Genomic DNA, 13,515 nt, shown 5'->3' on the forward strand with positions numbered 1-13,515 from the left:
TCCACACCAGTTTGCCACTGCACAAGAACTGCACCGAGACCCGTAATGCTGGCGTCAGTATGAATTTCAGTGTCAGCGTTTTCATCGAAACGGGCAAGTATTGGTTGCCGCTTGCAAGCGCTTACGCAAATCATTGAACGACTGCTGCTGCTCGTCCGCCCAAATGAAAGGCACATCGTCGCGTGTGAGCCGTGTCAGAGGTTCAGCAATTCTCGAGAATCTCTCGACGAAGCGCCTATAATATGCGCACAAACCAAGGAAGCGGTGGACAGCCTGCTTGTCTGTGGGTGGCGAAAACTCGGCTACGGCAGCTGACTTGTCGGGGTCTGGTCGGACGCCTTTAGGACCAACGACATGGCCAAGAAATTTGAGCTCTTCAAACCCGAAGTAGCATTTTTCTGGCTTGATCGTGAGGCCGGCAGCACGGATCGCCGCGAGGACACTCTCGAGTCGTGCGAGATGTTCGTCAAACGTGCTCGAGAACACGACGACGTCGTCCAAGTATACGAGGCAGGTTTGCCATTTGAGTTCAGCAAGCACGGTATACATCATCCGCTGAAAGGTGGCAGGTGTGGAACAGAGACCGAAAGGGAGAACTTTGAACTCATAAAGCCCGTCAGGTGTCACAAACGCTGTTTTTTCACGGTCCTGTTCATCAACTTCGATTTGCTAATACCCTGACTTAAGATCCAACGAAGAAAAAAAACGTGGTATGTTGTAGACGATCCAATGCGTCGTCGATGCGTGGCAATGGATAAACATCGCGCTTGGTGACACGGTTCAACTTTCTATAATCTACACAGAAGCGTAGTGTGTTGTCTTTCTTTCTGACTAACACTACAGGGGAGGCCCACGGGCTTGTGGACGGCTGGATCACGTCGTCTTGGAGCATCTCTCACTTTGATGCTTGATCGCGTCCCTTTCCACTGGCGACACTCTGTAAGGATGCTGACGAACAGGACGTGCGGACTCGTCCGTTATAACGCGGTGCTTTGTGATGGACGTGCGCCGTACTTTGGACGACGTTGAAAAACAGTCTGCAAATTCATTCACGAGACTCAGTAGATAGTCTTTCTGATGATCTGGCAGAGCAGCGTTAACGTGAATCCGTTCTTTCAGGCTGGGTAACTCAGATTGTTGAGACGATGCGATTTCTAATGTGGCAATGTCAGTAACGTCAATGATTTCGCGAAGAAATGCGATTCTCGTTCCTCGCGGTACATGCCGATATTCGTTGCTAAAATTTGTTAGCAAGACGACCGAACATTTGTTGCGCACCTGAAGAAGCCCTCTGACTATGCAGATGTGGCGCTCAAGAAGCAGGGGGATGTTTGCCTCAGCAATTCCTTCGGCGTCGTCCTCCATGTCGCATCGGACAAGGGTAAGCACGCTGCTCTTGAGTGGCAACGTGATGTGATCGTCAGCTACGCGAAGCGCGATGTCACGGTCGTTGTCATTGCTGTTTGCTATGGTTTGCGTAGTAGCGAAGCTGACTCTAGACTCTTGCAAGTCGATGATGGCACCGTTCGCCTGAAGGAAACCCATGCCAAGTATAAGGTCCTTTGAACATTCAGGAAGAATGACGAAGTCGCCGATGTACGTGAAGCCCCGAATGTCGACTCGTGCCGTGCACCTGCCCATTGGAGTTATGAGGTGCCCTCCTGCAGTACGAATTTGAGTTCCGGTCCATTGCGTCGAAACTTTGTTCAGTATACACGCGAGATTCTGACTCATAACAGACGTGTCCGCACCCGTGTCGATTAACGCCGTGACTTCGTGGTCATCTATGGTAACCGGTACGTGGCAAGATACCGACATCGAACTACACTGTTTTGTCTGCGTCTCAATTGCATCACATCGTGGTCGTCGTAGTGGAGGATCTTCAGCGTTCGTAACGTTTGCGACCTCACCTCCGCAGGTCGCTGGACTCAGTTTTCCCGGGAGGCAGGGCTGGGTAAGTGACGCCTTGTTGCACTCGGCGTGAAGACGGGGCTGGAAGACCTGTTTCGGGCGGGTGACGGTGACCGGGGGGACACGGAATCGTGGGGCGAACGAGGTCCTGGTGTCCGCGAGGTAGGCTTCAATCTCCAGGGGGCGTTCACCATTGCGCGGGCACGGCGCATTCAGTGAAAACCCACGGAGGCCAGCTCGGCGGTAAGGACACGCCCTGTAGAGGTGATCGACTTCACCGCAATGGAAACACTAGGGCCTCCGGTCTGCAGTGCGCCATACGTCGCTCTTGCGGGGTGGTCATGTTTCAGCCATGAATGGCGTGCGGCGAGGCCTGAAGTCGCCAGTTGCTTGTCCAACGGCGCGCACACCATGAAAGTCCGGGACGTCGCGCACATCGTAAAAAGTCGGGGACAGCGAACTTCGCGCAGCTTCCGCGTACGACATGCGAGGCTGTGGCTGCCGTACTTCCTGCTGTGGTGTCTCGCATCGCTCTGGCACTTGTACTGCCTGCCTGCCTGATTTCCTCCCGGACGACCTCAGCCAGAGCGAGTCGCGGTACCGATCCGGAGTCACCTGAAGCTTTTGAAGTTCTTCTCGCACGACAAGCCTAATGAGCTCCCGCAAGGCGTCGGTATTGTCGAAAGGCACAGCGAGATGGTCACGCCATATATATAGGCTCGACACGTCGGGGTTGTACTGCTTTGTGCGCTGCTGCAGTGCCTTTTTCATTGATATGGCTTCCGCGAGAAACTCTGCAACGGTCTTTGGTGGGTTGCGTATTAGGCCACCGAATAACTCTTGCTTGACGCCGCGCATCAAGTTCCTGAGCTTCTTTTCTTCCGGCATGGATGGATCCGCGCGTCGGAAAAGTCGGCACATATCTTCAACAAACATTGCGACGCTTTCGTTCGGCCGCTGCACTCTCGCCTGAATTACAGATTCAGCTCGCTCCTTGCGATCGAGGCTGGCGTACATGCTGATTAGCTGCCGTCGGAATTCGTCCCATGTCGATAGGGCCACCTCACGGTTCTCAAAGCAGGTCCGGGCATAGTCCTCGAGGGCAAAGTAGGCGTTGCGTAGCTTGCGGTCTGGAGTCCAGCCGTTGAATTCTGCGACACGCTCAAAGTGATCGAGTCAGTCCTCTACATCCTCGAAGGTGTCACCATGGAAGGACGTGGGGACTCGCGGTCGAGGAAGAAGATAAAACCGATGTATTCATCCTTCTGACTTGATTGGGCAGAGGCTCGTGCTCAGGCGGCAGTCCTTGAAGTCGACGGCTTATCCGTACGTGAACTGGAGTCAGCTCGACCGGCCTTCGTACTGGGCTTGTAGGCGGTGTTCGATCTGGGAGTGGTAGCATGTGCCCCGCACCTCCACCAGAAAAATGTAACGTAGATTGAACACGGAGTCTTACAAAATAGACGCTGCTCTTTAATGGCGGGCCAGGAGAAGAACGTGCAGCTCACGCGCTTCATCGTCTTTCATGGCGCCGACCTTTGCGCGCACCGTCCCGCGGTGCGGGAGCCCCACATCATTGTGTCAATATGAGCAGTGGGAGGCGATCCTCCGTCGCTGCGAGCCTCAGGTCTGGCTGGCCCTGATACGACGAGCACGAGCGGTAGCGAAAGCCATTGGGGCCCTGGATTGAGGGCCCCAACCACATAAATACTTTCACTTTATAATAATGTTTCTTCTGTCTCTCGCTGTGCATTTTCGCTCGAGCGGTGTAGGCGGCGTAACGTCGAAGAGATAGCGTAAACGAGAGGAGAAATGAGGAGGAATGAAGGCGAAGGAGAGTGTGGCTACTTTCCGAATTTTAAGGGGCTTTACACCTCCCTTCCGCCGCTCGCCCTCTTCGCAACTTGGTTGCTCGAGAGCGGACGCCCTTTGCGTCGGCGCGTTTCCTCGACTTCCTCGCCAACATCTGACTAACGTCGTACTATAGAATTTCATACAATCATTTACCGCGGCTATATTTACTTAAAACGATGCTGGGAGCATTTCTGTACCTATCCTGCGTCGATCGTCTTCTCGCCCCAGGCTTGTAATGGTTTCGATAAATGCATTGTTTCTTATTAGTACTTGTTAAATAGCAACTGATTCATTTTAAGCTCGGAAAACAAGTAGGAATGCGCCGTCTACATGTAAACCAACGCAAAAGCCATGCAGAGCTGTTCTTTCTACTTTTGTCCCTTGCAATGAAGCTAACAAGCAGACGATGCGCAGCGTTACGGCACGGGGTTATTTTTCTCTCGCGATACGGCATGGGCTGTAGCATTGCAGTCACGAGAGCTCCACCAAACCAGTAATCGGAATGCGAAAGTGTTTATTATGCCGGGAATTACGCGTTTTAGAAGCACGGTTTCTTGAGCGGGACTATTTTATTGCCAGAGGCAATCAGCTGTGGCGCTTCGGTAATCTGGGCGGGGACTCCCGTTTTTTCTAAAGTAGTACTCGACTATAGAGGGAACGCTTGCGCTTGTGTCTACGGGAGCTGCAATTGGAGCGGTTGACCAAGCATGAGAATTATGGGAAGGAGATGGATTCGCCTAAACATCGTCCTTTTGGCTCCAAACGGCTTCGTGTCTTTGTAAACTTTTCGTTTTCAACAATGTACTGCATAGAAATATTTAACTAAACATTGCTAAAATTGTCCGACGGCAGGATTCGAGGACGGGACCTCTAGCACAGAAGCCTGATATTGAAATCATTACGCCACGGGCGCATTTTTTTTCTTTATTTACAGCTTGACTGCAATCCTAAAAGGAGTTTGTGGTGCACAGATCACACTCGTTTTATATGTGTTAAGGTATCCAACATTGACACCACATCTTCGCTGCAGTCAACTGTCTTTGTACGCATCACATACTTTCACAACCATTTCCATAATATATTCATAGACAGATCGGCCTTTGACATCACAGTGTATATAATGCTAACACACTACCCCACACTGCGTGCAGCTCGAGTAAAAAGATAGCGGCCATCTGTTTAAAATCGCGTTCAGGCGGTAAAAAGCGAATGTCCTGCGGATTGAGGGGTAGGTCTATCTTATAGTTCTCTGTAATATATCCCAAAATAATAGGTCATAATTACAATCAATGAAAACATGTTCGATGGTTTCAGCTTTGTTGCACAGAAAGCATGTGCATGCTTCTCCATGGCACATAAATGCCTCTTTCTTCTAACCACGTTTTAACAGGCAAGGTTTCCATCTGAAGCTTGAAGAAAAATACTTTAACGCTCGTCGGTATCGACATACTTTTAACCCTTTTAAGTACGTCTTGCCCACGGTCTTCTTGAAACATTAATCGATACAATGGTACAGGGAAAACCCTGTAAACCAGCATTCTCAATAAGATCATTCATAAGACGCTCTCTTTCTACATTGGAGAGGTAATCAAGTCAAAGTCTCGCCTTAAGGGACGTATACGACGTCACAACTTCGTGCAAGAACCGTGACGTTGTGTAACGAGCGCCAATGGCTGAAGAAAAAAAAATCAGGCATAGAAACTGTTAACTTGGTTTGAAAAAAAAAAACACAGAAAAGGATCCCTTTCGTCTCTGATCAATATGAAACGTGATGCAACGACATGCCACCTTTCTTTACTCGACAACAAATTTGTCCTTGATGTTCGCACCCACGTAGAGCGCCCGATAAACGTGGCAAAGATGCGGCGAAATCTTTTAATGTACTTACATGTGCAATACAGTGCTGCAGAATATAGATAATTTTCGCCGCGAGAAAAACGTTACAAATAGTGGCGCACGTGCAAAAATCGACAATTCACGGCCACAGCATGCTTCGGCCATTGCAGCCATTTCATCCGTTTTTTCGAGCCAGAGTGGCCCGTTCTCATGATACCTATCGTGATATCCTATAAGGTAACTGCTAGGTGCCGTAAGCCACTGGATATATTCAAGATCACCGGACGTTGTATTCCAATGGCCATTCCCGAGACGAATACTTGTTTGCTTAATAATCTGACGGTCGCTTTTCTCGCAAAACATTTCTGTAATTTTGAATAATGAGCTAACATTCTCCTTATTTGCAGCAAATAGGGCAATGTCATCGGCATAAGCTAGAACACGCACTTCACACGATTGTATACCTTAAACCCCCTGATTTCTGTACTATTACCTATTTTTCTAGAGCCGCTCCAAAAATAAAGCAAAAAGTAAAGGACTTAACGGACAACCCTGTAGAACGAAGGAGAGTACTCGTATGCATTTTGAAAGTTCACCATTAACAATTACATTGGTACATGAGCTTTGATATGCCATTTTGATGCCTTTACGTATAACGGAACCAAGTCCTACATAAATAATTGACAAAAAGAGAACACTATGTGGTACCATGTCAAAAGCCTTAGCTAAGTCTATTTGCAGTATCGTTACTCTCAGAAAAGCGCTATCGCATTATCCTAAAATGCTTCTAGCTACATTAATACTTATAAATGGTTTCCCATCTCTAATGCCGCATATCTGATGCGGCCCAACTAACTTCCGTATAAGTCCCCGCAGCCTTGCTGCAAGAACTTTCATTAAAACCTTGTAATCAACATTTGTCAGCGTAATTGGCCTGTATCCCGTCACTTTACGCAATATATTTCTATCTTTACCTTTCAGAGTTAGTACTGTGTGCGTACGATTGAACAATGGAGGTATAAAGTGCCTTGCTTGAGTGCCTGTGAAAATAGCTTATGCAATACTGTTGCCATATCCATCTTGAACGCCTCGTAAACTGCTGCAGTAATCCCATCTGGACCAGGGGATTTGCCCGAGCTCAGTTCCTCAGTAGCCCCCTCAATTTATCCCATTCTAATATCCCTTACTAACAAATTTATATCCTCTTTGTCTAGCGTCGGCATTTCAGCCAAGGAGTCATCCTCGTGGCCCAGCACCTTTGGCTCAAGACAAGCAAAGCTTCGACAGTAACTTTCAAACGCCATCATGATAAGTTTCTGTTCTCTCAATATCTTACCATAATATTTCATTTCCAATATTTTATTTCCTCGAGCGTACGCCTTTTCATCTGACAAAGCTCGCTTTGTTGGTACTTGCCCCTCGATATATTTTTCAGCTCGTGCACGTATAATCGCACCTCTGTATTTATCTTCCTCTAATCTTTCTAGTTCTCTTTTAACGACTTGCAGTTCTTGCGTCACAAAACCCGGATTAGCTGTTTCGATTCGCACTAAGTCATGCAGCTCTTGCCGCAGGCCATGTTCCTGTTTTTGAGCTCGATATTTAATATGTCCACCTCTTTCTATTGCGTTCGATTTTACCCTTTGTTTAAAGGCACACTAAAGGCAAATATTAAGTCAAGCAAAAGTGATACTTTAGCGCTTGAGAATCTCTAAGGCATCAACAGTATCGCAAACAGGGCCTCAATAATCGAGAAACTGAGGTAAATGCAGGACATGATTAAAGAATCCCCCGGGACATTCAAGCACTTGCCCGATGACGAACGCCCTCCGATGACGAACGCCCTCCTAAGTTAGGTTCGGTGACTAGTACTCAACCACTCGTGGCAAAAAAAAAACATCATTGTATTGTATTACAAGATGAAATAAAATGCTACTTGTCCAGTTCCATTTCATTTTTACAAAAAAGGACTCCTTGAAATTACCCTTGAAAACGACGCGGTCGGTCGAAAGTTTTCGTTTTCGCTCCACTCTGCGCCGCCCACGCTTTTGCGTTTCAGCAGTTTCGTCATAACGTAGTGCTGCGATGGTATAGCTGGCTCGCGAAACTCGCACAAACTGCAAGTAGTAGAGACTTCAACTTCCAGGTTATGTCGCGGGATGCCCGAACGGTTCGACGCCACTTGACCAAAAGCAGCTGCAGCGGCGAATCCACCGCTCTGTCTTGGCTCGGTACCGCCGTCTGTCGGGCGCCGTTTTACTCATCGACATCAGCAAAGGGTGGTGATGACGTATGCAACGTCACTACTCCGCCGCTCGGGTGGCGGGAGATCTGAATTTCGAAAAAGGTACTCGAATCCTCGCATGCAATCTTCCAGTAAGCTAAGTCTTTTCTTGGCACGAAAAAAGCGTTGCCAGGTTTCTGGAATGGTATTTAAGCAGTCCACGTAGACTTATTATTTGCCTTTAGTGTCCCTTTAAATAACTCCTATTTTTCTGCGGCAGTGCATAGTGTGTCAGTTAAAAAACTGCTCGATTTCTTTCTTTGTTTTATGTATGAACACTTCGTCTTTGATTAGCTTAGCGTCCAATTTCCACTTTTCCCATTCGAGTTTTCTTTTTTGCTTTTGGCCGGTCTGAAACGCCACTAAACAATGATCACTAAAAGAAACAGCATCAACATCGTAGTTCTGACATAGAGGCGCAATCTCTGAACACACGTGCACTTGACGCAGTCGTGCATGACTGGTGCCTTGAAAGTGCTTGAAGTGTTGGCGACTTCCACCCGTTGCCAACTGTGCCACAACACTTAAAGAATATTTACTCACGCATTCTTTAAGAAACGAAACACTTTCATCATTTATACGAGCAGTGGTTGAACGGTCTTCTTGACTAAGGACACAATTGTAGTCACCCAACCCAATCACACACCTTTCACTGTGAAAATACATGCACAATTCGCGAAAGAACAAACATCTTTCATGCTGCTCTGCAGGTGCGTAGACATAAATAAATGTAAATTTCGCCTGCCCGTAAAAAAGATCCCACAGTGATGTATCGCCAACTTCATCGTCATCTTCATCGTGCCTTTATCGGCACTGCCATGGTCATCATGACCATGGCAGTGCCGATTGGGCAGATTGGGCAGTTCCTGGCCAATCTGGCCACCATGCTAGCTCCGCTACATGCTCTCTTATCCAAAGGAGTCAAGTGGCAATGGAGCCAGGAACAGGAGAAAGCATTTCAGCAAGTTAAGCAGGCAATTGTGGCTTCCAAGTTTCTGGCTCACTTCGGCCCGGATAAGCCACTGCGGCTGGAGTGCGATGCATCATCAGTAGGCATTGGGGCCGTTTTGTCGCACCGCGTGAATGGTGTTGACTACCCCTTCGGATTCCGGTCCAGGACACTTACCAAGAGCGAGCGCAATTACTCGCAGTTAGAAAAGAAGCTTTGGCACTGGTATTCGGCGTCGCCCGGTTTAAAGACGACCTGTACGGACATCAGTTCGTCTTAGTAACAGACCACAAGCCTCTTACTGGTTTATTCAATCCAGGTAAAGGCATACCACCGATGGTGGCCGCAAGAATACAGCGTTGGGCCTTGTTTCTTGGCAACTACAACTACACATTGCAGTACCGGAAGGGCAGTGACCATTCCAATGCTGATGCCCTCAGTCGGTTGCCCTTGCCAGTAATGGAGGAGCCGCGGGACTTTGCTGCCGACGAGTACGTTTTGTATGCCCACTCTCTTGAGGAAACAGCGCTTTGCGCCCGCTAGGTTGAACATGTGACTAATCGAGACACCAGACTTCTGCAGGTTAAAGAATGGATTTCCCAGGGATGGCCGTCATATCTTCCGCAGGGCCATGAGCATCTCCGGCCGTACTTCAACAGAAGAACAGAGCTTACAGTCAGCCATAATTTGGTGTACTGGGGACATCGCATTGTTCTACCCCTGGCGGCGGCAAGGCGTGTGTTGCGTCTTTTGCACGAGACACACCCCGGCATGACAGCCATGAAAACCACAGTGAGAACGTTGTTTTGGTATCCGGGACTGGATTCCGACATAGAGCGACTGGTGAACTCATGTTCCACATGTGCGCAGGCTTCAGCGATGCCACCAGCACAGATACCTTTGGCCTGGCCAGCCACCGGGGAAAGGTGGAGCCGGCTGCACGCAGATTTCGCAGGCCCGTTGGACGGACAAATGGTCTTAGTCGTCGTCGACTCGGAAACGAAATGGATGGAAGCCATTCCGATGAAAACTGCCATTTCGCAAACCACGGCCAACGCGCTAAGATCAATATTTGCACGGTTCGGCCTTCCAAAAACCTTTGTTTCTGATAACGGACCACAATTTGTGGGCAAAGTTTTTCGTGAGTTTCTGGCACGGAACAATGTGCAACAACTCACAACTGCCTCTTATCATCCACAGTCGAATGGGTTAGCCGAACGAGCTGTGCGTACGCTCAAGGAAGGACTAAAGAAGAACCCCGGAATGGACCTCAAAATACGCATAGCGCGGGTTTTATGTCGATATCGCCGAACGCCCGTCAAGGATGGAAAGTCGCCGGCGGAACTCTTATTGGGGTACCAAATAAGAACAAAGCTGGACTGTATCGCTCCCGATGAAAGGTCACCAGAAATCCAACCACGAGTTGGAGGGTCTCCAGTTCAGGCAGGTGACCCAGTCTGGATGCGCGATTTCCGAACAAGTCGTCGCAGGTGGATACCAGGAGTAGTGCGAGATCAACTGGGGTCCAGAATGGTCACTGTTGATTCCGGGAAAGGAATTCAGCGGCTACACTTGGACCAGGTGAGACGTCGAACTGTCTCAGACTCTTTCTCGACACAGAGGGTAGCCGTAAACCCTGCAGATAGCACTCCAATCACGTCGCGACATAGTCCGGAAGTGGCCCAGACGGATAGCCCACCACCGTTACGAAGATCGACCCGACAGCGACGGCCTCCTGAACGCTTGGACCTGTAAGAGGGGAAGAAGTGATGTATCGCCAACTTCATCGTCATCTTCATCGTGCCTTCATCGGCACTGCCATGGTCATCATGACACGTGAGCAGCGGAAGACACGGACGCAGGCTGCAATAAAGCTGCGGTGCTTGCGGCGTTATGTCTGATTGATGTCAGTGTTTTTAAGCCTAGTGCGACATATCACACAGAACAAAACGTCCTTGCAAGCAATTTGTAACCCTTTCCACGACAATGCCAACAGAATTTTTAACAAGATACATCCGGCTGATGTTCCCACCGCATGGCTAACGGATACACTGTACCGTAAATTGTGCTACCAAGCCTTCGGTCGCCTCCTTCTTTTAACCCATAGTCTCCTGGACCGCAAGTAGGTCTAGGTCTCTTTCTTCCATCATGCGTTTGTCCTGATGTTGCTTGCGACTAGCCCCTTGGCCCCCTTGTATGGAGCGTGCCGACGCGCGCAATGGTGCAGGTATACCAATTATACAGATTGTAAGCTCGAACCAGCAGTACAACGCTTACCGTGGCTCTGCCCTGCAGTTGAAATACCGGGTTGTTACTTGTCGCGTCCTCGACCTCGAACCGGCGACAAGGACGCTGACCGGACTTCGAGGACATGCTTTTATCCTTTGCACCAGCAAAGCGTTTCCACTGACGCTCCAGGCGTTTAACCTTGCGTTCGGTGCTGCCTTCCGTCAACTTCGGAATGCCTGTTCTGGGACGCTTCCTGCGTGCCACGGTCGCCCCCGTAGCGTCTGCTTTCTTGTCTTGTATCCCAGAGAGTGGAGCATACCCACTATGGGGAGGGGGGGGGGGATTGGCCAAGAAGCAATAAAAAAAAATTACAGGGTTTTACGTGCCAAACCACATTCTGATTATGAGGCACGCCGTAGTGGAGGACTCTGGAAATTTCGACCACCTGGGGTTCTTTAACGTGCACCTAAATCTAAGTGCACGGGTGTTTTCGCATTTCGCCGCCATCGAAATGCGGCAGGCGGTTTCAAAGCGAGAGCTTTACTGGCCGCGAACTTGCGATTTCGCCGTGGCCGTGATCCGACGAGGCGCATGACGTCGCAGCGCGTTCCTCGTCGTTGCGCTCGCCTCTGCTCGCATCGTCAGCTGCGTCGTATGCCTGATAACATGTCGGAGGATTGAAAAGGAGAGGTCGCGTGTGCCGCAACCACAGTTGAGGCGGCAGTATGGATGACGACAATTATGATAAGCAGGAGGAGGCCTGGAATCGACATCGGAACGAGATGAAGAGGAAACGAATCGCCCAGGAAGCAGACGAACAGCGCGCCGAACGACTGGCTAAACGCCGTAACATAGCTAGACAACAAGACTAACCAGGACTTGCAATCAAGATTAACCAAGGCTAACCATGATATGCCTTAGCTTTCGCTACGTATATCCTGGCATAGCCGAGCTAAGCCACTGCCCATTTTTTTCCGTATGCTTAGAAGTAAAGCCAAACTAGATTTAAATAGTGGAGCGTAAGACTATAGAACTGTAATTTAGACGTGTAATGGAAATGTTGTTAAGAATTTTGATTAAATAAGCTAACGTAAATAAATGAAATAATAGAAATAATTGATAATTTTAGAAATTCAGCAAGGTACCCTTTTTCTCTCTCTAATAAAATTGTAAACTGCAAGAAAAGCATCCCTATGGCTGGACCCCAGTGAAGTCGCCTCAAAAGAAAGAATGGTTGGCGAAGTTAGCGATATCCCAAGTTTGATAAATGAGTTATCTAGTAGTTTTGTTTGTCTTAGAAAGCGGCGGCACGAGGCAAAGTAATGTTCAATAGTTTCAGCTGCTCTGCAAAAAGAACATAGGGAGGACATAGCGAGACCAGACCTGTGTAAGTAAAAATTTAGAAGAGGTTTGCGACGTCTCAATTTTGTAAAAGAAATTTCCAATTGTCTTGAAGGACACCAACTAATATTCCGTGAGAAGCAAAGACGGTGGAATTCAGAAGACGGTGTTAGCATGGATGTTGCGGAGTTTTGAAATATAGCGAAATTTCTGTACCTAGCTGCGGTGACATAAGCTGATGTCGGCAAAACAAATATGATAGGGCCGTTGAGGGATGCTCGTGCGAGCGAATCAGCTATTTCATTCAAGTGCAACCCATGATGTCCCGGGACCCAAAGAAAACATACTTTCCGTAAGTACGGAGGAGCCTCGAACTAAATGTTCTTTGAATTCTTGTATTTAAAGATTCAGTTAGTGTTGTACATACAGATAGCGAGTCGGTCACAATAACAGCTAATGGGTCGTTTTGGGGTAGTATTCGTAACGCTAATATAATCGGTAATTATTCTTCCTGAAATATAGGTTTGAAGTTGGGAAGGCGAAGGGAGTAAGACCATTGTAGAGATCCAGAGAAGATCCCCACTCCTGCCTTCTCATGGCACGCAGAAGCGTCAGTAGCTATTACATTGTCAGTGGTTAGCTGGTGTGGGCCGCCGTGTAAGATATTAATTAAATCTCGCTTTGGTAATAGTTTAGCATGATTTGGAAATATGTCCTCGAACTCACTTTTCAAGCCTGTTAAGGAATCATTTGGATGGCAAACTTGGCGTATGGACACATCCAATCTTTGTAACTGTGCTTGCACAAATAATATCTGAGGACTGTGGAATCTCGACCACGATACTTGAAAAAACTCAGATGGTTTAGTGATAAATGCATATTGCGTACGTCTTTTAAAAAAAGGCATAATTTCTTTTTAAATGTCTGAGCCGTAAGCATGCGGAATCTGCAATCTAGGGTGTATGAGCTTCCTGATATAAAACAGCGTTGGCAACAAATCTAGGTAGCCCGAGGCACGACCGTAGATCGATCTTCTCTTTCTAAGAGTATGAGAGGCTTAATTTTGTAGGCGGGGCCACCGGAAAATATTACGCAGCCGAATTCTAATACA

The sequence above is a fragment of the Dermacentor variabilis genome, chromosome 5 (genome assembly GCF_050947875.1).
Source record: "Dermacentor variabilis isolate Ectoservices chromosome 5, ASM5094787v1, whole genome shotgun sequence".
NCBI classification, from domain to species: domain Eukaryota; kingdom Metazoa; phylum Arthropoda; class Arachnida; order Ixodida; family Ixodidae; genus Dermacentor; species Dermacentor variabilis.